This window comes from Erpetoichthys calabaricus, chromosome 7 (assembly GCF_900747795.2).
Source record: "Erpetoichthys calabaricus chromosome 7, fErpCal1.3, whole genome shotgun sequence".
Lineage (NCBI taxonomy): Eukaryota > Metazoa > Chordata > Cladistia > Polypteriformes > Polypteridae > Erpetoichthys > Erpetoichthys calabaricus.
Window position 1 is genome coordinate 193,157,573 of NC_041400.2, and position 24,266 is coordinate 193,181,838.

At 42.8% G+C, this 24,266-nt stretch overlaps 1 protein-coding gene across 3 annotated transcripts in view; it reads right to left on the reverse strand.

Moving 5' to 3' along the window:
- The window catches only part of coro2aa (coronin 2Aa), a 174,176-nt gene that overhangs the window by 97,455 nt on the left and 52,455 nt on the right, over positions 1-24,266 (reverse strand). Inside the window, exon 1 of one of the 3 annotated variants that reach the window (XM_051929914.1) lies at positions 17,952-17,972. The exons of 1 other annotated variant lie outside the window; for it this stretch is intronic. The gene's annotated coding sequence lies outside the window, so the exon portion shown is untranslated. Of the gene's footprint in view, positions 1-3,146; positions 3,374-17,951; positions 17,973-24,266 lie in introns of those variants that run through there. One more of the 3 variants, XM_028805872.2, reaches the window with a different exon arrangement.

A 24,266-nucleotide genomic window follows, 5' to 3' on the forward strand; every position in this document is an offset into this window, starting at 1 on the left:
TCACAAAGAGTGGACTGCAGCTGGAGTCAGAGCTTCAAGAACCACCACACACAGACGTATGCAAGACATGGGTTTCAGCTGTCGCATTCCTTGTGTCAAGCCACTCTTGAACAAGAGACAGCGTCAGAAGTGTCTCGCCTTCGGACTGCAGCTGAGTGGTCCAAAGTTATGTTCTCTGATGAAAGTAAATTTTGCATTTCCTTTGGAAATCAAGGTCCCAGAGTCTGGAGGAAGAGAGGAGAGGCACAGAATCCATGTTGTGTGAGGTCCAGTGTAAAGTTTCCACAGTCAGTGATGGTTTGGGGTGCCATGTCATCTGCTGGTGTTGGTCCATTGTGTTTTCTGGGGTCCAAGGTCAACGCAGCCATCTACCAGGAAGTTTTAGAGCACTTCATGCTTCCTGCTGCTGACAAACTTTATGGAGATGCAGATTTCATTTTCCAACAGGACCTGGCACCTGCACACAGTGCCAAAGCTACCAGTACCTGGTTTAAGGACCATGGTATCCCTGTTCTTGATTGGCCAGCAAACACGCCTGACCTTAACCCCATAGAAAATCTATGGGGTATTGTGAAGAGGAAGATGCAATACGCCAGACCCAACAATTCAGAAGAGCTGAAGGCCACTATCAGAGCAACATGGGCTCTCATAACACCTGAGCAGTGCCACAGACTGATCGACTCCATGCCACGCCGCATTGCTGCAGTAATCCAGGCCAAAGGAGCCCCAACTAAATATTGAGTGCTGTACATGCTCATACTTTTCATGTTCATACCTTTCAGTTGGCCAACATTTCTAAAAATCCTTTTTTTGCATTGGTCTTAATTGATATTCTAATTTTCAATGCTATATAGATAATATATAGATAATGAATTTGGGACTTTCATTAGTTGTCAGTTCTAATCATCAACATTAAAAGAAATAAACATTTGAAATACATCAGTCTGTGTGTAATGAATGAATCTAATATACAAGTTTCACTTTTTGAATGGAATTACTGAAATAAATCAACTTTGTCATGATATTCTAATTTTATGACCAGCACCTGTATATAGATATACAGTTGTGCTTGAAAGTTTGTGAACCCTTTAGAATTTTCTATATTTCTGCATAAATATGACCTAAGACATCATCAGATTTTCACTCAAGTCCTAAAAGTAGATAAAGAGAAACCAGTTAAACAAATGAGACAAAAATATTATACTTGGTGATTTATTTATTAAGGAAAATGATCGAATATTCCATATTTGTGAGTGGCAAAAGTATGTGAAGCTCCAGGATTATCAGTTAGTTTGAAGGTGAAATTCGAGTCCGGTGTTTTCAATCAATGGGATGACAATCAGGTGTGAGTGAGCACCCTGTGTTATTTAAAGAACAGGATCTATCAAAGTCTGCTCTTCACAACACACGTTTGTGGAAGTGTATCATGGCACAAACAAAGGAGATTTCTGAGGACCTCACAAAAAGAGTTGTTGATGCTCATCAGGCTGGAAAAGGTTACAAAACCATCTCTAAAGAGTTTGGACTCCACCAATCCACAGTCATACAGATTGTGTACAAATGGAGGAAATTCAAGACCATTGTTACCCTCCAACAAAGATCACTCCAAGAGCAAGGCGTGTAATAGTCGGCGAGGTCACAAAGGACCCCAGGGGAACTTCTAAGCCACTGAAGGCCTCTCTCACATTGGCTAATGTTCATGTTCAGGAGTCCACCATCAGAAGAACACTCAACAACAATGGTGTGCATGGCAGGGTTGCAAGGAGAAAGCCACTACTCTCCAAAAAAACATTGCTGCTCGTCTGCAGTTTGCTAAAGATCACGTGGACAAACCAGAAGGCCATTGGAAGAATGTTTTGTGGACGGATGAGACCAAAATAGAACTTTTTGGTTTAAATGAAAAGCGTTATGTTTGGAGAAAGGAAAACACTGCATTCCAGCATAAGAACCTTATCCCAGCTGTGAAACATGGTGGTGGTTGTATCATGGTTTGGGCCTGTTTTGCTGCATCTGGGCCAGGACGGCTTGCCTTCATTGACGGAACAATGAATTCTGAATTATATCAGAGATTTCTAAAGGAAAATGTCAGGACATCTGTCCATGAACTGAATCTCAAGAGAAGGTGGGTCATGCAGCAAGACAACGATCCTAAGCACACAAGTCGTTCTACCAAAGAATGGTTAAAGAAGAATAAAGTGAATGTTTTGGAATGGCCAAGTCAAAGTCCTGACCTTAATCCAATCGAAATGTTGTGGAAGGACCTGAAGAGAGCAGTTAATGTGAGGAAACCCACCAACATCCCAGAGTTGAAGCTGTTCTGTACGGAGGAATGGGCGAAAATTCCTCCAAGCCAATGTGCAGGACTGATCAACAGTTACTGGAAACGTTTAGTTGTAGTTATTACTGCAAAGAGGGGTCACACCAGATACTGAAAGCAAAGGTTCACATACTTTTGCCACTCACAAATATGTGATATTCGATCATTTCCCTCAACAAATAAATGACCAAGTATAATATGTTTGTCTCATTTGTTTAACTGGTTTCTCTTTATCTACTTTTAGGACTTGAGTGAAAATCTGATGATGTTTTAGATCATATTTATGCAGAAATATAGAAAATTCTCTGCGGTGGGTTGGCACCCTGCCCGGGATTGGTTCCTGCCTTGTGCCCTGTTTTGGCTGGGATTGGCTCCAGCAGACCCCCGTGACCCTGTGTTCGGATTCAGCGGGTTGGAAAATGGATGGATGGATATAGAAAATTCTAAAGGGTTCACAAAATTTCAAGCACAACCGTATATACAGATATATACTACAGAGATATATAGTAGATTTTAGATATATATGTATATACCCGTATATATACAAATATACAGTATGTGTGTAAATGGATGATACATACTTATAGATATACATGTAATTTGTAATATACAGTATACTGTCTATAAATATGCTTGTATATATGAAATTGAGTTGGATAGCCGTGGACTTTGAAAAGCTAACCATGTGAATCTTTCTGTATCTGAAAAGAGCCCAATTGTTGCTCTTGTGGGTCTGAAGTCATCTCAGATGTTTGCCAGTACAGTACATGATGCTACGTGCCCTTTTTTCCCCAAACAAAGACGGGCCCACAAGAATGACAACACTTACCCTTCCCGCAGTGAGAAAGAAACGCCAGGAATGGAGGTGCAGCAAAGCCTTGTGCAGCAGGCGGCGAGGGGCGCTCTACGGCAGGGTTTCCTTCACCAGCCCACCCTCGTTTGATTCGTATTCCAGAGCGTGAGTGTTCCCGTCCGCTGGCTTGGACCGCAGAGCATGGTGCAGGAAGGAGGGCTGTGCACTCCTGAGGCACTGACTGACTGACTGACTGAATGTGTGTGTGTGTGTGTGTGTGTGTGTGCGTACGCCCACGCACTCTGGAGGCAGATGTTTAGTGGGCGGGGCCAATCCAGCAGGCACATTATCAGGCAGGTAATCAGAGGCTTCTTATTCAGCCCTGGCCCCTCCCCTCCAATCCCCACCCCCCCCCTCCAGGCCTGTTTACACAGAGGCTTTAGATGTTTTCCTGCCATGCAGCTCAGAAAATCTCCGAGCTTAACTCTTCAATCCTCTCCCCTGACCCGACAGGTCACCTGCAGCTGGATGACTTCTGGCTTACTCACAGAATACCTGTCTCTGACACTTATCTTAAATCTCACTCACTCACTCAGTCCCTCAGGCCGCACCTGAGCTGCACTCCCCCTGGCGCTTGGGATTGCATTCTGAATAAAATGACGTGGCCTGCTTAGGATGAGTTAAAAGTGTGAATGAGTAACAAACCAGGACAGCTTCACAAAGGTATGCAGAAGAGACAACCATCGAGGTACTCATCAGGAACGGTGACGAGTCTGCATACGGATGGGAGGTCATGCAGCTGGCTAAAATATGGCTACACACACCCTCCAACCTGTGGAGATGTCAGAGGAGCTTAGGAGGGGCCCTCCAAAATGACCATACGTAACGGTGATGCTGGGCAGCTGACACAGAGAGGGATCAACTGACGTCACCGGGAGGATCCCGAGGTTGTGGGCTCAAATCCTGGTCCTGGTCCTGATTGTGTGAGCAAGTCACCTCACCTGCATGTGCTCCAATTGGAATAACAAAAGAAATGGAACTAACTGGACCCCAAATGTCATAAGTCACCTTGGATAAAAGCGCCAGCCAAATAAATAAAAGTCTCATTCTCATGAGAAGCCGGAATAAAGCTGGAGGTCTTACATGTCCCCAGCCCCGAGCCCCTTAACATAAGGGCTGCCTCTCCCAGGGCTCTTGTGTACCTTTAAACTTCCTCTACATTCAAAGACCAGGTTGGTGGACTTGAACCCAAGTACTGCTGACCATCACTGTAGTAATCATTCACCGCTTAGAGGGTCAACAATAAAAAGACATTTGGAATAAGCAGGACATTAGTTAGAGGATAACTCAACAAAAATATGAAAAAGTTCCAGGGAAATCGAGAAAGTGTTCAAACCAAGTGCCACTTAATCCACCTGGCATTCATTCTCACATGAATGTGGGACAACGAGTCGCCATTGCTACAAATTAGCGAGCCAGGATACTTGTCTCGTGTGACTTTCTCTACATCACCAAAGTTCCCAAAAAACAAAAAGCTTAATGTGGGATGTTCACAGTCAAGACTCACACGTCAACACAAAAAGTCATCCTTAACCTCGGAGGAGCTGGAAATACACGTGTCTGAACTTTACACGGTCACACCAGGGACGTCACACACTCTGCATTCTGTGTGGCACTGCCATAGCTGGGACTTGATCTGCCATCAGGGTGTTCTGGGTGCACGGCCTGTGATGGCAAAGGGGCCTTTTCACCAATACCACCCTCACTCCCCCACAAGTCAATACCCACAAGTAGAAGACACCAAGATGATGTAACAAACTAATTTCATTCGATTCAATTCAGTGTATTTTTGTACAGTGACCTTCACTGGGTGAAGACGCAAAGCGCCGTGACGAGTTCTCAGACAGATTCAAATAAAAACTTTACAAATTACAAAATGTAGTAGTAGAGGGATGTGCCGTGTTAGCCATTTATGAATGCAACTAGCTGTGCTACCCGTCTAAGATGGGTTGAAATCTAAATAATCAACGTAGCCCTCAGCGTTAATGTCTGCAGTGCACCATGCAAGGCATAGGTCTCTGTTATATGGGATTCGTAAAAGCTGTGCGCCATCTGTTGGAATGATAAATGCAATGCATTTGTCTCTGTTATATACCATTTGGTACCAGATTTGTAAAAGTGTTGTGAATGCTTATAATGCACCATCTGTTGGAATGATAAATGAAATGCATATGTCTCTGTTATATGCCATTTGCTATGGGATGCATAAAGAAAATGTTAATGCTTGTGATGTGCTGTCTGTTGGAATGACAAATGCAAATCATACACCATTTGGTATGGGAATGGTAAAAGCAGTGTTAATATTTGTGATGCATCACCTGTTGGAATGATAAATGCAATGTATTTGTTTCTGTTATATATACACCATTTGGCATTCGATTCGTAAAAGCAGTGTTAATGTTTGGTGTGCACCATCTGTTGGAGTGACAAATGCAATGCATATGTCTCTGTTATATGCCATTTGGTATGGGATTTGTAAAAGCAGTGTTAATGTCGATGATGTGTCCTTTGTTGGAAAGAGAGAGACATAGCACCAGGACAGACATACACACACTTACCCTTTTATTAAAGTGGATACATTGCATTTGTCATTCCAACAGGTGACACATCACAAACATTTCTAATAATAAAATGCATTACTTCAAATGTTTGTGATGCACCATCTATTGGAATGACAAATTCAATGCATATCTCACACACACGTACCCTTTTATTAAGATGGATCCTTTGCATTTGTCATTCCAATAGATGGCACATTGCAAACGTTTGTAGTAATAAAATGCATTACCACCAATCTTTGTGATGTGCCGTCTGTTGGAATGACAATGCAATGCATATACTGCTGTTATTGTCCATTTGGTATGGGACTTGTAAAAGCAGTGTTAATGTTTGTGCCTTCCCATCTGTTGGAATGGCAAATGCAATATATTTTATTTCTAAAAATGTTTGTGATGCACCATCTGTTGGAATGACAAATTCAATGCATAGCTCACACACACTTACCCTTTTATTAAGATGGAGCCTTTGCATTTGTCATTCCAATAGATGGCACATTGCAAACATTTGTAGTAATAAAATGCATTACTACCAATCTTTGTGATGTGCCATCTGTTGGAATGACAAATGCAATGCATATACTGCTGTTATTGTCCATTTGGTATGGAACTTGTAAAAGCAGTGTTAATGTTTGTGCTGCGCCATCTGTTGGAATGGCAAATGCAATATATTTTATTCCTAAAAATGTTTGTGATGCACCGTCTGCTGGAATGAAAAATTCAATGCATATCTCACATACACTTACCCTTTTATTAAGATGGCACCTTTGCATTTGTCATTCCAGTAGATGACACATTGCAAACATTTGTAGTAATAAAATGCATTACTACCAATCTTTGTGATGTGCCATCTGTTGGAATTGTGCACTGCTGTTATTGTCCATTTGGTATGGGACTTGTAAAAGCATTTCTCAATGTTTGTGCTGTGCCATCTCCTGGAATAACAAATGCAATATATTTTCTTTCTGAAAATGTTTGTGATAAGCCATCTGTTGAAAGGTGAGACACAGCAACTGAACAGACACACCGACACTTATTCTTTAATTAAAGTGGATGCATTTCATTTGTCATTCCAACAGATGGCACATCACAAATTGTTGTAGTGTTAAAATGCATTACTACAAATGGTTGTGATGTGCCATCTATTGGAATGACAAATGAAATGCATTTTAACACTAAAAACATTTGAGATGTGCCATCTATTGAAATGACACAGAAATGGCAACCAGATGCACACACAGACAATTGTCCTTTTATTAAGGTGGGTAAGAAACGAAGCACAATGACACCTTTTTTTTTGATTGGACCTTATCTGATGAAGGGGCCTGAGCTTCCTCAAAAGTTTGCATATTGTAACCTACTCAGTTAGCCAATACAAGGTGCCCTTTTGCTTCACTTCTCATTTTATTACATCATGAGCACACACGAAGACACAGATTTGTTTAAATAGACAAGAAAACAAAGCAATTTGCAACTGATTAACTCAAATGAAGCCCAGCACTACCTGTCCATCCATTCCTTCTCTAATCTGCTTATTGTGAGCTGGCACCCATCCCCGCAAGCATAGGGCACACGACAAGACCAAGCCCAGAACAGCAGCCCTCTCCATTGCAGTGGGAACACACACACACACACAGACACACACACTCATGCATCAGAGGGAAATTTAGCATCACCAATCCACCTCACCTGCATGTCTTTGGACTGTGGACACTGGGAGAACATGCAAGCCCCATACAAAGGAGAACATGGAACGTGAACCCTGGTCTCTTTACTGCAAGGCAGCAGCGCCATCACCGTGCCACCCACAGTACTGTCCATCCATTGATTAATTGTTGAGCTCCACTCTCATTAACAGCAGGAAGTGCCCCCCCAAGAACCAAGACTGAAGTGCCCTGCCCAAAGCAAGCAGCCAAACAGTGGGCACTGATGACTGGCACAGGTGCCATTACTGCATCACCTCCAACAGGTAGTTATAACTTTCTTTTCACTCCCATCAGACACTAACTCTCTGGTACTGTAGATCATACAATCAATACAGCATTTTATTTTAAAAGTATCTTTTATAGTTAGTGCAATGGTAGAGCAGTGGGTGGCACTTGATGCCCACTTTGTTTCCTGGGTGCCTTCTTTGTGAAGTTTCCATATTCTTCTCACTTTTAACCTTTGAGTCTAAACTGGTCTGTTTGAATCAGGAGGCACGGGCCCTACAATCCCATCCAGGGTGGGCTCCCAACCACCACCACCCCACCCTGGACTGATGGCGACTCCCAAGTCTTCGATTCCAACCCTAACCCCCGAGTGCCAGTGTACGTTCGCCCAAGCGTTTCTCGCATCAAATATGCTGTATTTGCCAATGAAATTGTTTGCAAAATCCATCCATCCAGTATCCTATCTACAGGGTCACGGGGGTCTGCTGGAGCCAATCCCTGCCAACACAGGGTGCAAGGCAGGAAACAAACCCCGGGCAGGGTGCCAGCCCACTGCAGGGCACACTGTTTGCAAAATATGTTCCTGGAAATTTTGCAGTGCAGCCAGATTAGGTGCAGGAGGAGGTTGGAAGCATGCGCTTATTAAAGTGCGCTGCCGCACACACCACACGACGAACCATCCGGACCCCAGTGCAGCCAGATTAGGCAAACATTTTTATCCAGGCTTCCCATGATGCTTTGTGAGGCCAAAGTGACATCACAGAGCTGTATCAGCCATGTGTAGAACTTTCACCCATGCCTACTGTAAGTTCATTGGTGTGGAAATGATAAGATGAGCCAACTGCAAATAATAATAATACATTTTATTTATATATTTTCATTTATTTATACTGTATCTAAATTTAGTTATATGTATATATATTTGCATATTTATTATATTTACATATATTTGTATTTACATTTTTATTTATATAGCGCCTTTCCCATGCTCAAGTTACAATGGAATGAGCCACTCCCCTGCTGCCACTTCATGGTGTGGCTAATTTGTCCCCCAAAATTGGATCTTTATTTTATGTACTCGCTGCTAGTTTCGGCCGGTTTCTTGTATTTTGTTTGTGGTATTCGTTCCTTTTGATGTTTGAGGTATGGTGGCGCAGTGGTTAGCACTGCTGATGCAAATCTCAGATCACATATATGGCCACAGGGATTGGTCCAGTATAGTCAGCAAACATTTTCCTAGCCCTCAGAGACACTTAATAGACCGTTGCACCAATACTGTATAAGCCCCTCAAAACTCGTTCAGCTCCTCCATCCCTATTGACTTCAATGCAGATCACGGAGTTCACCAAATTTCAGGTGAAGCTAAGTCAGCAGGGTTCGCTTATCACTGCCCTGTGCGGATGTCCTGTCAAGGTGCTGCCCAATTGTGAGGGCAACATCCTAAGCACACCGACCACCCAAAGCTTAAAGTAATGTCTCCCTTCCATCCAGCCATGACAGGCAGATCTCCTTCATCGTAAAGGTGAATCCCATTCTGGAGGACACCAGTGGAGCTTAAGAGGAAGGGCAATTAGGACTGAAGCCGGGAAGCACATCTTTACTCATAGAGTTGTGGGAATTGGGGACAAAATGCCAAGACATGGTATTGAAGCAGCAACCTTGAGAATATTTAGGAAGGCTCTGGAGGAGATATGGGGACATCTTAGTTTATTAACTGAAGAAATGAGCCCGATGCCCTGAGTGGTCTCCTCTCGTTTGTCACAATTTCTACTCTTCAGGCTTCCAGTGCCTACCTGTCAACCCAGGAGTGATGGTCTGTGTGCAGGCCTGGCTCTAAATCCCCCTTTGCTCCACCAAACCTAAAACTAGTGTGCCATCCAGGGCTGTATCATACCCACCTCCACCACCTATCCGGGGATATCATTCCCACCGGGCGGGCACTGCCAGTACAGACCTTCTGTGCCTCTGAAGGACTTTCAATGGTTAGCTGGTTGATTATTATTAACGAGAGGCTCCTTTTGTTTCTCTATGAACATGTCTCTGACTGCCATTATTGAAATCCTGCAGAATTCCAGTTGCCAGGGATTATCAGGATGGGCAGGCTTATGAGCCCCTGGTAATGATTTCTGGGAATTATACGAGCAGTGCTTTAATGATTATCCAGCGTAAACAAAGCAGAGCTTCAAAGTGCGATTGGTGGCACATTGGACTCTGCCAGTCTGCACTAGAGACAAGGGCATGGCATCGGAAACAAAAATATAAATAGAGCGTAAAGGATGGCTGGGAATGGACTCTGTGAATTGTAATGGACAGCCGGGTCCCATGCCCGGCAGGGATGCCTCTGCTACATCTGTTCTGGGGGAGCAGCTATGGAAAGTTCAATACCTCCCCTGGGATGCTTGGTGGCAGCCTCCCTGGCGGACGATGACTCCCCAACCTAGCGCATGGCTCCATGGGAGATGGAGTCCTCCACAGCCTGGTTGGGGGCTCGGATGGCCACTAGGGGGAGTCAGCAGCCCAGTTTGCAGCCACCTTATAAAAAGGGCCAGCCACCACCACTCGAGGAGCCAGAGTTGGGAGGAAGGAGGCGAAGCTTGAGGAGGAGGAAGAGTGGAGGTAAAAGGGAGAAACTGTTGGTGTGTGTGACAAGTGCTTTATGGACTGTGCATTGCCTGTGGGTCACGGGGAAGACATGCGCCCACGGGTGAAAAAAAATAAAAGTCTTGTGTGTTTATACGTGCCTCTGTGTCCATCTGTGTCGGGTCGGGCGCCTATATAGCGCCTTTGTTACAGAATATTTAGGGGCAGGACGTGGAGCTGGACAAGCCATGCCAATATAATAATAATAATGATACATTTTATTTATATAGTGCCTTTCATAGACACAATGGCATCCCGGTGGGATTCAACCGAAGATCCCAGAATAGGGCATGGGCCTTGGGGATGCACAATAGCATACCAAGACTGCATACGCCTCTGGTACGCTGGGTGGCAGCATTTTCCTGGATCCATCAGTGCAGGGCATACTGGGAGTTGTAGTCCAGTGGGACAGCCATGTAGGCTCTGCCTCAAAGGGTCCTGTCCTGTCACACTTGCTCCCAAACAGTCTACTTGATGACGTTGACATCTTTCATAAACCACTTTGGATAAAAGCATCTGTTAAGCTAATAAACGGAAATGTAGGATGGGAATCCTCTGCTTCGGCCTGTTCATGCTGACACGCTGGTCTCTTATTGCCGAGGTGAGGACACACCAGGTAAGTCTGCAGCCGCCATTTTCACTGACTGCGTGTTTGCTTTTAAGGTTGTGGTGTGCCCTGCGCCTCCTTTCATCAGGGCTGACATTCATGAAGCAGCCTTCACTTACAGCGTCTAGCCTGTACTGCGTCATCTTTTACCAGACGTTATAAATCCATGACAAATGCTGGCTTTGTTCTGAAGGAGACAGCACCTGCTGTTGAGAAAGAACAAGTAAACGGTCTCCTGTGATGTTCCTGATTCATTAGAGATGGATAATGTCACACATCAGAGGGTTCAGGGCTCAATTCTGGGCTCGTCAAAGGTAAGCACTGCCACCCCGAGACACTAGGGGGCACAATCTCTAACTGCCATGTCTCCTTGTCCACCCACAGCCCTTAGTGTGCCACCGTGGTCTGTAAGGGTTATTCATACATGTAATTTCATTTACAATGAGAATCTAAATGACGGCGTGAACCTGACAGGGAGACGAGAAGAAGCGATGTGCCCTACTTGGCCTGGGGCGTCAGGGTCGACAGCCCAAGCAAGCAGCCTCTGCAGTCAGCCAAGCATTTGTACCTTTGGTTTGGAGGTTACATGTTTAAAGAGAAGGAATAAAACTCCAGAGCTTACCTATGGACTGATGGAATATTAGAACAATCTGGATGAGATCAGGCCATTCAGCCCAACAAAGCCAGCCAGTCCTGTCCACTTAACTCCTTCAAATTAACATCAAGTTGAGTTTTGAGGGTCCCTAATGTCTTACGGTCTACCACACTACTTGGTGTCTTATTCCAAGTGTCTAGCGTTCTTTGGGTAAAGAAAAACTTCCAAATGTTTGTGGAAATTTACCCTAACTGTAAGTTTCTAACTGTGTCCCCCATGTTCTTGATGAACTCATTTTAAAATAACAGTCTCAGTCCACTGCACTAATTCCCTTCATGATCTTAAACACTTCAGTCAGGTCTCCTCTTAATATCCTTTAAAGGCTCAGCTCTTTTAATCTTTCCTCATAACTCATCCCCTGTAGCCCTGAATCAGTCAAGTCGCTCTTCTCTGGACCTTCTCTAGTGCTGCTAAGTCTTTATGGAGACCAAAACTGCACCCAGTACTCCAGATGAGGCCTCACCAGTGTGTTATAAAGCTTGAGCAGAACCTCCTGTGACTTGTACTCCACACATCAAGGCGCTATATAACCTGACATTCTGTTAGCCTTCTTAATGGCTTCTGAACACTGTCTGGAATTCGATAGCTTAGAGTCCACTACGACTCCTAAATCCTCATGAGGCGGACTTTCGATTTCATCTCATTTTAAAGTCACTGTCTCGATCCACTGCACTAATTCCCTTCATCATTTTAAACACTTCAGTCAGATCTCCTCTTCATCTCTTTAAAGGCTCAGCTCTTTTAATCTTTCCTCATAACTCATCCCCTGTAGCCCTGAATCAGCCCAGTCGCTCTTCTCTGGACCTTTTCTAGTGCTGCTATGTCCTTTTTGTAGCCTGGAGACCCAAACTGCACCCAGGACTCCAGATGAGGCCTCACCAGTGTGTTATAAAGCCTCCTGTGACTTGTACTGCACACATCAAGGCACTATATAACCGGACATTCTGTTAGCCTTCTTAATGGCTTCTGAACACTGTCGGGAAGTTGATATCACTGAGTCCACTACGATTCCTAACTCTTCTCATAAGTGGACTATCAATGTTCAGGTTTTGTATTCAAACCTTAAAATCTTACTTCCTACATATAATACTTTACATTTACTGAGATTAAATTTCATTGTCCACAAATCTGCCCAAGCCTGTCAAGACATCACTCCTGCCTGTACCGAGGACACAACCTTCTATCAAAGACTGGACAAGTGCCAGTGACAGGAAACCCCAACTCCATCATGCTTTGGTCAAGGACAGCTCTCCTTTGACTATTATTATATTATTGTGTCTGTTAAAATGATATTAAACAGAAGTAAATATAACCTTCCATTAATGCTATTGATTCTTTCAATCACCGCCATACAACTAGGGGATGATATTATATACAAACATATATATAGATATGGGTATCCTCCGGGCGCTCCGGTTTCCTCCCACAGTCCAAAGACATGCAGGTTAGGTGGATTGGCGATTCTAAATTGGCCCTAGTGTGTGCTTGGTGTTTGTGTGTCCTGCGGTGGGTTGGCACCCTGCCTGGGATTGGTTCCTGCCTTGTGCCCTGTGTTGGCTGGGATTGGTTCCTGCAGACCCCCATGACCCTGTGTTGAGATTTAGCGGGTTGGAAAATGGATGGATGGATTATTAAAGGCTATAATCTCTAATGAGCCTCTTCCCAGGGAGCATGTGCCCCCTGCTGGATACAAACACTAAAAATCAAAAGGCCACATGAGAGCAACTGACTCCACCCCTTAAGGTCAGGAAGCTAGAAAATGGCGTAGTTGGCACCCCTCCATTTTGTCTGAATTCCTGGCCTTCCTACCAGTCACCAACAATAGATAGACAACGCCATTATACTGTATAACACTAGCCACACTACCTGTCACCGACAAGTAATAGATAGATAGATAGATAGATAGATAGATAGATAGATAGATAGATAGATAGATAGATAGATAGATAGATAGATAGTGTGATGGATGGCCGGGACTCATGCCTGGCTGGGACGCCCCTTCACCATATATACCAGGGGAGCAAGGGTGGGAATCCCAGTATCTCCCCCTGGACGCTAGATGGCAGCCTCCCTGGGTTGCAGTGGTGCCTCGAACTCCCCCCAGGGCTTCATGGGGGTTGGAGTTCTGTGCAGCTCTGTTGGGTTCCGCAGCTGCCGCTAGGGAATGCTGCAGCAGGAGCTGCTGGCCCCTTTTGGGCATTGGTCTCGCCACACCCAGAAGTGCAGCCGGATGTCGGCAATCAAGCACCTGGAGCACTTCCGGGTACCCAATAAAGGGAGCCAGCGACCACCACTCAGTGGCCAGAGTTGGGTGGAGGAAGACAAGGTTGCTTGGGAGGAGTGGTGGTGCAGAGAGAGAAGTGCATTGTGTTACTTTGTGTGCTGTTTGGGACTGTGTATTGCCTGTGGGGTTTGCAATATAGCGCCTTTCTTACAATAGATAGATAGATAGATAGATAGATAGATAGATAGATAGATAGATAGATAGATAGATAGATAGATAGATAGATAGATAGATAGATAGATAGGAAAGGCACTATATAATAGAGAGACAGAGTGAAAGGCACTAATAGATAGATAGATAGATAGATAGATAGATAGAAAGGCACTATATAATTGATAGATAGATAGATAGATAGATAGATAGATAGATAGATAGATAGATAGATAGATAGATAGATAGATAGAAAGGCACTATATAATAGAGAGACAGAGTGAAAGGCACTAATAGATAGATAGATAGATAGATAGAAAGGCACTATATAATTGATAGATAGATAGATAGATAGATAGATAGATAGATAGATAGATAGATAGATAGATAGATAGAAAGGCACTATATAATTGATAGATAGATAGATAGATAGATAGATAGATAGATAGATAGAAAGGCACTATATAATTGATAGATAGATAGAAAGGCACTATATAATTGATAGATAGATAGATAGATAGATAGATAGATAGATAGATAGATAGATAGAAAGGCACTATATAATTGATAGATACATAGAGTGAAAGGCACTATATAATAGATAGATAGATAGATAGATAGATAGATAGATAGATAGATAGATAGATAGATAGATAGATAGAAAGGCACTATATAATTGATAGATAGATACACAGAGTGAAAGGCACTATATAATAGATAGATAGATAGATAGATAGATAGATAGAAAGAAAGGCACTATATAATTGATAGATAGATAGAAAGAAAGGCACTATATAATAGATAGATAGATAGAAAGGCACTATATAATTGATAGATACATAGAGTGAAAGGCACTATATAATAGATAGATAGATAGATAGATAGAAAGGCACTATATAATTGATAGATAGATACACAGAGTGAAAGGCACTATATAATAGATAGATAGATAGATAGATGCTTACTTATGATTTTCGTGTTTATATGACAATGAGGTCTGCACAGGACGTCCCCACATCATTTCTCGTGCAGACTCTCTGAATGCCGTTGACATTTTGATGTGGAGGTGACTGTAGAAAATTGCAGCAAGGAAGTAAGGTGGGGTATGAGAAGAGGTTGTAAAGTGCTACTGTACCACATAAATTGGCCACCTCTTTTACATCAGTAATTTTTAATCTGAAATGACCTCCGCCATCTGTTTGATCCAAGTTATTCGAGGTAGCATCATTCCAGCTTACCTCGTATAATCAGAGTTCCACTGTACACAAATGTAGATGGCAGCCTATTCTGCTTAGAGGAAGTAAGGATGAAATCCATTTTTGCAGTCACAGTAATCGCCTATCAGATGTTACTCAAATTACGATGTAAAGTGTAATCCTAACCATAGGGGATTCATTTCAGTTTATGAGAGTAGGTGGCCTCTGACTGACACGAGAATAAAGAGCGAAGAACAAGAATTTCCAGATACTTCAGTTATAGCCTAAAGTAGCGGATAACATCAGCCGAGTAAAGAGCTTCGTATTTTATCAAAAGCCGTCATCAGACACCAAGAGAAATGTGTCACCCACGGGAATCCATTAACGTCGCTGTTTGTAAACAGCTGTGCTCCTCATCAGATGGAGCCTCATAAGTAATAACATCAAGAAAACACTTCAGTATGTTTTGAAGAAGAGCACAGGGACACCATGAGGCACCAGAACAGCTCAATAGTGCATATTGGAACCTGTCACAGCATAATCCATAAGATCGCAGCGCTAACCACTGCACCACCAAACAATCACAACCCTGAGGGCTCAGAAAATGAACGTAAACAAGAGAGTGACACACATGCAGGCAGTGAGCTTACTGTGGAGAACATCCGACACACTCCTACACCGAAGAAGGCAGGCACCTCTTCAACTAAAGACTACAGAACAGCGACAGAGTCGTTAGGACATGTAGATAGATAGATAGATAGATAGATAGATAGATAGATAGATAGATAGATAGATAGATAGATAGATAGATAGATAGATAGATAGATAGATAGATAGATAGATAGATAGATAGATAGATACTTTATTAATCCCAAGGGGAAATTCACAAAAGGAAAATTCAGGAAAAGCACCCGGGGTCCTTTATACCAACAGCACTACGCCAATATAGCGCCTCACTGGGACTGACAAGTCAGAAGTTTTTCTTTCTTTTTGATTTTCTTTCTTTTTAGTCATTCTGGTGTCTGCCTGTCTATTATATACTGTCTTTCACATTATCTATCTGTTACACAATGCCTTTCATTCAACCTATCTATTATATAATGCCTTTCACTCTATCTATCTATCTATTATATAATGCCTTTCACTCTATTCACTTCACTGTTATATAGTGCCTTTCACTCTATCTATCTATTATATAGTGTCTATCTATCTATCTATCTATCTATCTATCTATCTATCTATCTATCTATCTATCTATCTATCTATCTATCTATCTATCTATCTATCTATCTATTATATAGTGCCTTTCACTTCTATCTATCTGTTATATAATGCCTTTCACTCTATCTATCCATTTCACTGTTATATAGTGCCTTTCACGCTATCTATCTATTATATAGTGCCTTTCATTCTATCTATCTGTCTATCTATGTACAGCTGATTCGCTGACCAGTATCAATATTTCTAAGGCTGTTGGTCAATCAGTGGGCACACAAAAGATGGTGCTAAGGAATTAAAGCCCCCCCGCCCCCCCCCCCCCCCCCCCCCCCCCCCCATATCACACTCCACCCAAAAAAGCAACACCAACTATCTTCTGGGATGGTCTCCTGTCCTCCCACGACCCTCATCCCTATCAGCAGGTTTGTAAATGGATGGATGGATGGTTTAGCTCCCCCTAGTGGAGCAGCACTAGTAATGCTGCTTTAGGCCCGTTAAGCTTCTGCACTTCTTCAGAGTTTTCTAAGATGTACGCAGGGACACTTTTCCCTATTTGTTGTAGCTTCAGGACCCCATTCAGGACCCCAGGAGGCCCTTTCAGCATATCGTTCCTCATCATCGTTTCTATCCACATATCGCAGGATTACAGAAAGCCCGTCGTAACAGCAGCTCTGGCATCTCATCTTGCCTCTCTACACCTCACTGTACCTGATTGTGTGCAGGGGGGACTCCCGAGTTGTGTCAGGATAAGCTCTGATGGCCCTCATTCTAGGCAAGTGGGTATATGAATATGGATGGATGGACACACACCCACGGATGAAACATTTAAGAATAATGACGTTGCAGGACACATTGTGTGACTTTTCCAGTGATTTTAGCAAGTTGGAGACAGTTGGCTGCCCCATTCCGTGAAGACTGTCACCTAATGTGATATACCCAGCGGCTGAGACCAGCAAGTCCTCTAAAGTCAAGCAGATCTGATTTTGATTAAGGCTGTTTGTATGAGAGCCGACAGCCAATGAATGCTCATCCAGAAGGACAATGCCTACAATGAAGCAATGAGGAATATGAAACTTCTATATATCTTTGCAGAAGAGAAGCTCGTCTGTCTGATGTCTCCTGTTTTACATGCCAGGACAGAATGGGGCAGAGATTGCAGCTGCACTCGCCTTACCCATTAACCCGCCAGCCCTTTGTACAGGACCAGCTTCGTCAGACAGCACGCCATTGGCTGTTAGAAAAAGAGGCGGGCACAACTGTTATCAAGCAGTCGCTAAATCTGACACGCCCAGTGATTTTCAGCAGTCCAGCTATGAGTTCAGCGACCTCAGCTGGCAAATCCGACATATCCTCAAACTAAAAGTCACGTAATGCGACATTGGCATATGCTGTGATGAGCACCGAGCCTGGCACATCCATGTGACGTTCTCGTTTGGTGTTCCTGGAGCTCCCATCCCTTCAGTCATCCAGCTCTTCCTAAGTTCTGTAATTAAAGCTCAAGTATCCCATAAGGCCATTCAAATCAACACAGATTGGCTTATTTACCTGATCCAGAGCTTCAGTCTCCTCCGAGTGGACAGCTGGCACATGGTTACCCATTGGCACTGACGAGTAGCAAATCTAAAGAGGGCCACGGCTGTCCCTAGGGCTCATGAGGACTATTAGGGTCACTTGGGCTGCTCCCGACTTGGCTTGTATGTCACCGTGCGTCCTTTCAGCCTTTCTGAAGATTTCAAATCCCTCTCCGTTCAGAGCTGCGGGCGCTTCTTACCAGCTGTCAGGTGGGTGGTCCGAGACAGTTTTTACGTTTTATGTCCAGGCAGATAAGATGAACTTTGCATAAAGCATCCGCGTTCACAGACATCCCGGAAGGAGTCGTTAACTTAAGGACATGGCCGCATTCCAAAACGTACAAAGCCTGAGGGCAAAGGGGGCAATGCTGGTACAGATCTGGGCATCAAAAAAAAAAACAAAAGGGGGCCGGCAGTGCGTTTTCACATTTCTTGGCTTGTGACTTTTTATTGTGGGCCCCCTAGTGATGAGATTTGTTAGATAAGTTAGTCCCGAGTCGTTCACCTGATGGTGCTCACTGTAGACAATCGTCAAAAACATCTATGGGGGGCTTACACTCACATACTGTGCGGGAGAAAATCCTTCTTTGTCAAAATCACAACCACAAAACTCACAATACTCTTCTTCTTCCTCTTCATCTTTTCCCAATTCTATGTATGTTCCTGACAGCCTGGTCCTGCAACCTTCTCCACTTTTCCCACAGATCTTCTTTGACTTTATCCATCCACCTCGGCTTTGGCCTTCCTCGCTTTCTCCTCCTCACGTCCGTCACTCTTCTGCCCACATCTTCATGGTCTCTTCCCACCACATGTCCATTCCACTTCAGCCGACTTTCCTGTCTCTCCCACTGTTGTGGTACCTCCTCTATTGGTCTCATTTCTTGTCCTGGCCCTCTCTCTAACTCCACCTTCTCATTTACTGCCCTCATCTCAACTCCATGCATCATTCAGGTCAGGTCAGGTTGGGGAGCACACACACTAGTACAGGGCATTGCCGTACCCAACACACGACAAAACACCTCGGGGTCCCGGTTGGTAGCCCTTCCACCAAGGAAGAAATGCAGTCCAGTCCCACCCTCTAGAAATGACCCTCTATATCTGGTGTTACATGGGCGTCCCCTTGGACTGGTCCAGCTGCTCAGGTCCTCAACTACAGCCACATGGCTGTAGTGCAGTATATGACGCTCCCTCACAATTCGGGACTCGGTGAGCAACACAAAGTCAAACCAGCGGGCACCCAAGGATTCTCCAAAGAGACACACATGAAGGAGTCCAGTCTTCCTCTCAGGTCACTGGAGAGCATCCATGTCTCACAAACAGGGAGCACCAGGACTCTAAAGACTTGGTCCTTTTGAAGAGCTATCAGAAGTGCCACACACCACTCTCCAGTGACCTCATGACCCCCCATGTCACACCACATGGCCACAGTGCCGTAACTGACGCTCCCTCACACTGCAGGTCATGTGCCTCATTCGGGACTCCATGAGCAACACAAAGTCAAACCAGCGGGCACCCAAGGATTCCCCGAAGAGACATCTAGTGAGCTGAATGACTTTCAGCCTGTTGCTCTGACATCACATGTGATGAAGACCATGGAGAGGCTGCTGCTTCACCACCTTAGGCCACACATCCTTGACCCTCTGCAGTTTGCATATCAGGAGAAGGTGGGAGCGGAGGATGCCATCATCTATATGCTACACCGATCCCCTCTCTCACTTGGACAGAGGCAGTGGTGCAGTAAGAATTATGTTTCTATACTTCTCTAGTGCCTTCAACACAATCCAACCTCTGCTCCATACTGAAGTCTGTCACTGCTATTGTGGGCTGCATCAGGAATGGGCTGGAGGATGAGTATAGGGTACCTAATCAATGACTTTGTTAAATGGTGCGACTCAAACCACCTACAACTGAACACCAGCAAAACCAAAGAGTTGGTGGTGGATTTTAGGAGGCCCAGGCCCCTCATAGACCCAGTGATCATCAAAGGTGACTGTGTGCAGATGGTACAGACCTATAAATATCTGGGAGTGCAACTGGATGATAAATTAGACTGGACTGCCAATACTGATGCGCTGTGCAAGAAAGGACAGAGCCGACTATACTTCCTTAGAAGGCTGGCGTCCTTAAACATCTGCAATAAGATGCTGCAGATGTTCTATCAGACAGTTGTGGCGAGCGCCCTCTTCTATGCGGTGGTGTGCTGGGGAGGCAGCATTAAGAGGAAAGACGCCTCACGCCTGGACAAACTGGTGAGGAAGGCAGGCTCTATTGTTGGCATGGAGCTGAACAGTTTGACATCCGTGGCAGAGCGAAGGGCGCTCAGAAGGCTCCTATCAATTATGGAGAATCCACTGCATCCACTAAATAGTATCATCTCCAGACAGAAGAGCAGCTTCAGCGACAGACTGCTGTCACCGTCCTGCTCCACTGACAGATTGAGGAGATCGTTCCTCCCCCAAACTTTGCGACTCTTCAATTCCACCCGGGGGTGTAAACGTTAACATTTAACATTATACATAGTTATTGTCTGTTTTTCACCTACATTATTATCATTCTTTAATTTAATATTATTTATTGTATCATTATGCTGCTGCTGGAGAATGTGAATTTCCCATTGGGATTAATAAAGTATCTATCTATCTATCTATCTATCTATCTATCTATCTATCTATCTATCTATCTATCTATCTATCTATCTATCTATCTATCTATCTATCTATCTATCTATCTATCTATTATATAGTGCCTTATCTATCTATCTAACTATTATATAGTGACTTATCTATCTATCTATTATATAGTGCCCTTCCTATCTATCTATCTATCTATCTATCTATCTATCTATCTATCTATCTATCTATCTATCTATCTATCTATCTATCTATCTATCTATCTATCTATCTATCTATCTATCTATCTATTATATAGTGCCTTATCTATCTATCTAACTATTATATAGTGACTTATCTATCTATCTATTATATAGTGCCCTTCCTATCTATCTATCTATCTATCTATCTATCTATCTATCTATCTATCTATCTATCTATCTATCTATCTATCTATCTATCTATCTATCTATCTATCTATCTATCTATCTATCTATCTATCTATCAAAGGAGTCCAGTCTTCATCTCAGAATACTATTCTACAATAATAGATAGCAATAATAAAAATCCTCGAGTACTGTTTAGAACAGTGGCTAAATTAACAAATGGAAATTCAGAATTACAGTGCAAAATACCAACAGATATTAGCAGTATAGACTTTCAGAACTTCTTCAATGAGAAAATTGAAAATATAAGATCTCAGATCTCTGCATCACAGTACAAACCGCATACAAGCTTAGCCGACCCTGCCTCACATTGCATTCAGCACTTTAGTAATTTTAATCCTGTAACTGAGCATGAAGTCCATCCATCCATCCATTTTCCAACCTGCTGAATCTGAACACAGGGTCACGGGGGTCTGCTGGAGCCAATCCCAGCCAACACAGGGCACAAGGCAGGAACCAATCCCGGGCAGGGTGCCAACCCACCACAGGACACACAAAAACACACCTAGGTCTATTTAGAATCACCAGTCCACCTAACCTGCATGTCTTTGGACTGTGGGAGGAAACCCACGCAGACAACATGCAAACTCCACGCAGGGAGGACCCGGGAAGTGAACCCGGGTCTCCTAACTGCAAGGCAGCAGCGCTACCACTGCGCCACCATGCACAAAGTCTTAACTTTAATTTCTAAAATGAAGCCCACTACTTGTTCCTTAGATCCAGTGCCAACAAAACTAGTAAAAAGTGCAATGGATGTTCTTGCAGCGCCTATTCTACACATTATCAGTAGTTCAATATTGCATGGCACAGTACCTGAAGCACTAAAAGTGTCAGTCATTAAGCCATCACTTAAAAAGTCAGACCTAAACCCACACACATACTAAATAATTATAGGCCTATTTCAAATTTACCGTTTCTCTCTAAAATACTAGAAAAAGTAGTCGCCAGTCAGCTTCAGTCACACCTTACGCATTACAATTTATTTGAGAAATTCCAGTCTGGTTTCCGCACTGGTCATAGTACAGAGACGGCACTAACGTGATATTCTGATATCCTCTGATGGAGGAAACTCCACTGTCATCATGTTGTTAGACTTACGTGCAGCGTTTGATACCATCGACCATTCGATTTAGCTGCATAGGCTAGAAAATGATGTTGGGCTTACAGGCACCGTGCTCGCTTGATTTAGTTCTTATTAATTAAATGGATTCCAATGTGTACAGAAATGTGCTGACAGGACTCCATCATTATACACAGAAGTTCAATATGGTGTCCCGCAGGGCTCAGTACTGGGACCTTTACTGTTTTCACTTTACAGGCTTCCACTGGGATCTCTCAATTGGAAACATCATGTTAATTTTCACTCGTATGCAGATGACACCCAGTTCTACTTTTCATTTAGATCAAATGAAGTTTCTCTGATGTTGTCTTTAATTAGTTGTGTTAGTAAATTAAAGGAGTGGATGGATGAGAACGACTTGTCTTTAAATGCCGATGAAACAGAGATGTGAATTGTTGGAGGGAATGACACTGATCACAACGATATTCTGTCATCATTTAACTCAGTTGGAATCCCCATTAATTTTACTGAATCGGCCCGCAATCTCGGAGTTATCTTTGACTCTAGCAGGTCATTTAAAGCGCATATTACAAAGTTGTACAAATCAGGTTTCTTCCATCTTAAAAATGTTGGGAAATTAAGGCGCTTTCTAAATAAACAGGATTCTGAGAAAATAATTCATGCATTTATTTCTAGTAGGATTGACTACTGCAATGCGGTGTTCACTGGATGTTCAAAACTGTTCTTTATTCAGCCTCCAGTTAATCCAAAATGCGGCTGCAAGAATTATTACAAGAACAAGAAAATACGAACACATAACTCCAGTTCTTAAATCCTTACACTGGCTCCCGGTTAAGTTTAGGGCAGATTTCAAAATCCTCCTTTTAACATATAAAGCATTAAATGGGTGAGGTCCGACTTACTTGTCTGAACTTATCACGACTTACAAACCCGAACGCACATTAAGATCTCAAGATGCCGTTCTGCTTAGGATTCCAAGGATTAATAAAATAACAATGGGAGGTCGAGCTTTTAGTTACAGGACCCCCTAAAGTGTGGAGTGGTCTGCCTGCTACTATAAGAGATGCCCCTTCTGTCTCAGCTTTCTAATCCCACGACTTCAGTTTAGCACACCCTGACTAGAGCTGCTGATTAACTGTACAGACTGCATCTCTGTTGTTAGTCATTAGCACTTAAACATAAGTAACATGACAGTTATAATTATACTAGCAAAATACCCGCGCTTCGCAGCGGAGAAGTAATGTGTTAAAGAGGTTATGAAAAAAAAAAGGAAACATTTTAAAAATAACGTAACATGATTGTCAATGTAATTGTGTTGTCATTGTTATGAGTGTTGCTGTCTTTTATATATATAATATGCACACACACACACATAAACATATATATACATAAACATATATATATGCATATCTACATATACACATATCTACATATACATACGTATATACACATCCACATAAACATATATATACATATACAAATTTACATATCTACATATATATATATATAGACATAGATATATACATACATACATTCACATATATATATATATATATATATATATATATATATATACTGTATATATACATATCTACTTATTGGCTCCTGTATTTAGGATATGGCAGGTTGGATAATGGATGGATGGACATTTGTATGCATAGCCCTATTTGCCCATTTTCGTTTTTTTTCTTTCTTCAGTAATATTTCAGCAAACCCGGAGCTTGTCAGTTCAAATCCTGGTACTGACACCACTGTGTGACCCTGAGGAAGTCACTTCACCTGCCTGTGCTGCAAAAAACAAAAGTAATGTAACAAATTGTACTTCAGATGTTGTAAGTTGGTGGAATAAAGGCATAAGTCAAATAGATAAATATGTATTATACACATAGGAACTATTCATTTATTTTCAGTTAAGTCATCTGCAGCAAACTTTTATAAATGAGGGTTTCTCCTTTTTAGATAGTGCAAACTGTTTCTTCTTCATTGACGTTTTCTCTTGGAGAGCTTTTTTCATTTCATTGAAAATGAAAGCAGCAGCTGCCAAAATATGTAGCTTTCTTATTAATTTTTCAACATTGTGTAAAATAAATGTATAAAGTAACATAAAAGGTTTAAATACTGGTTATTCTTTTACACTAAAATATTACTACACA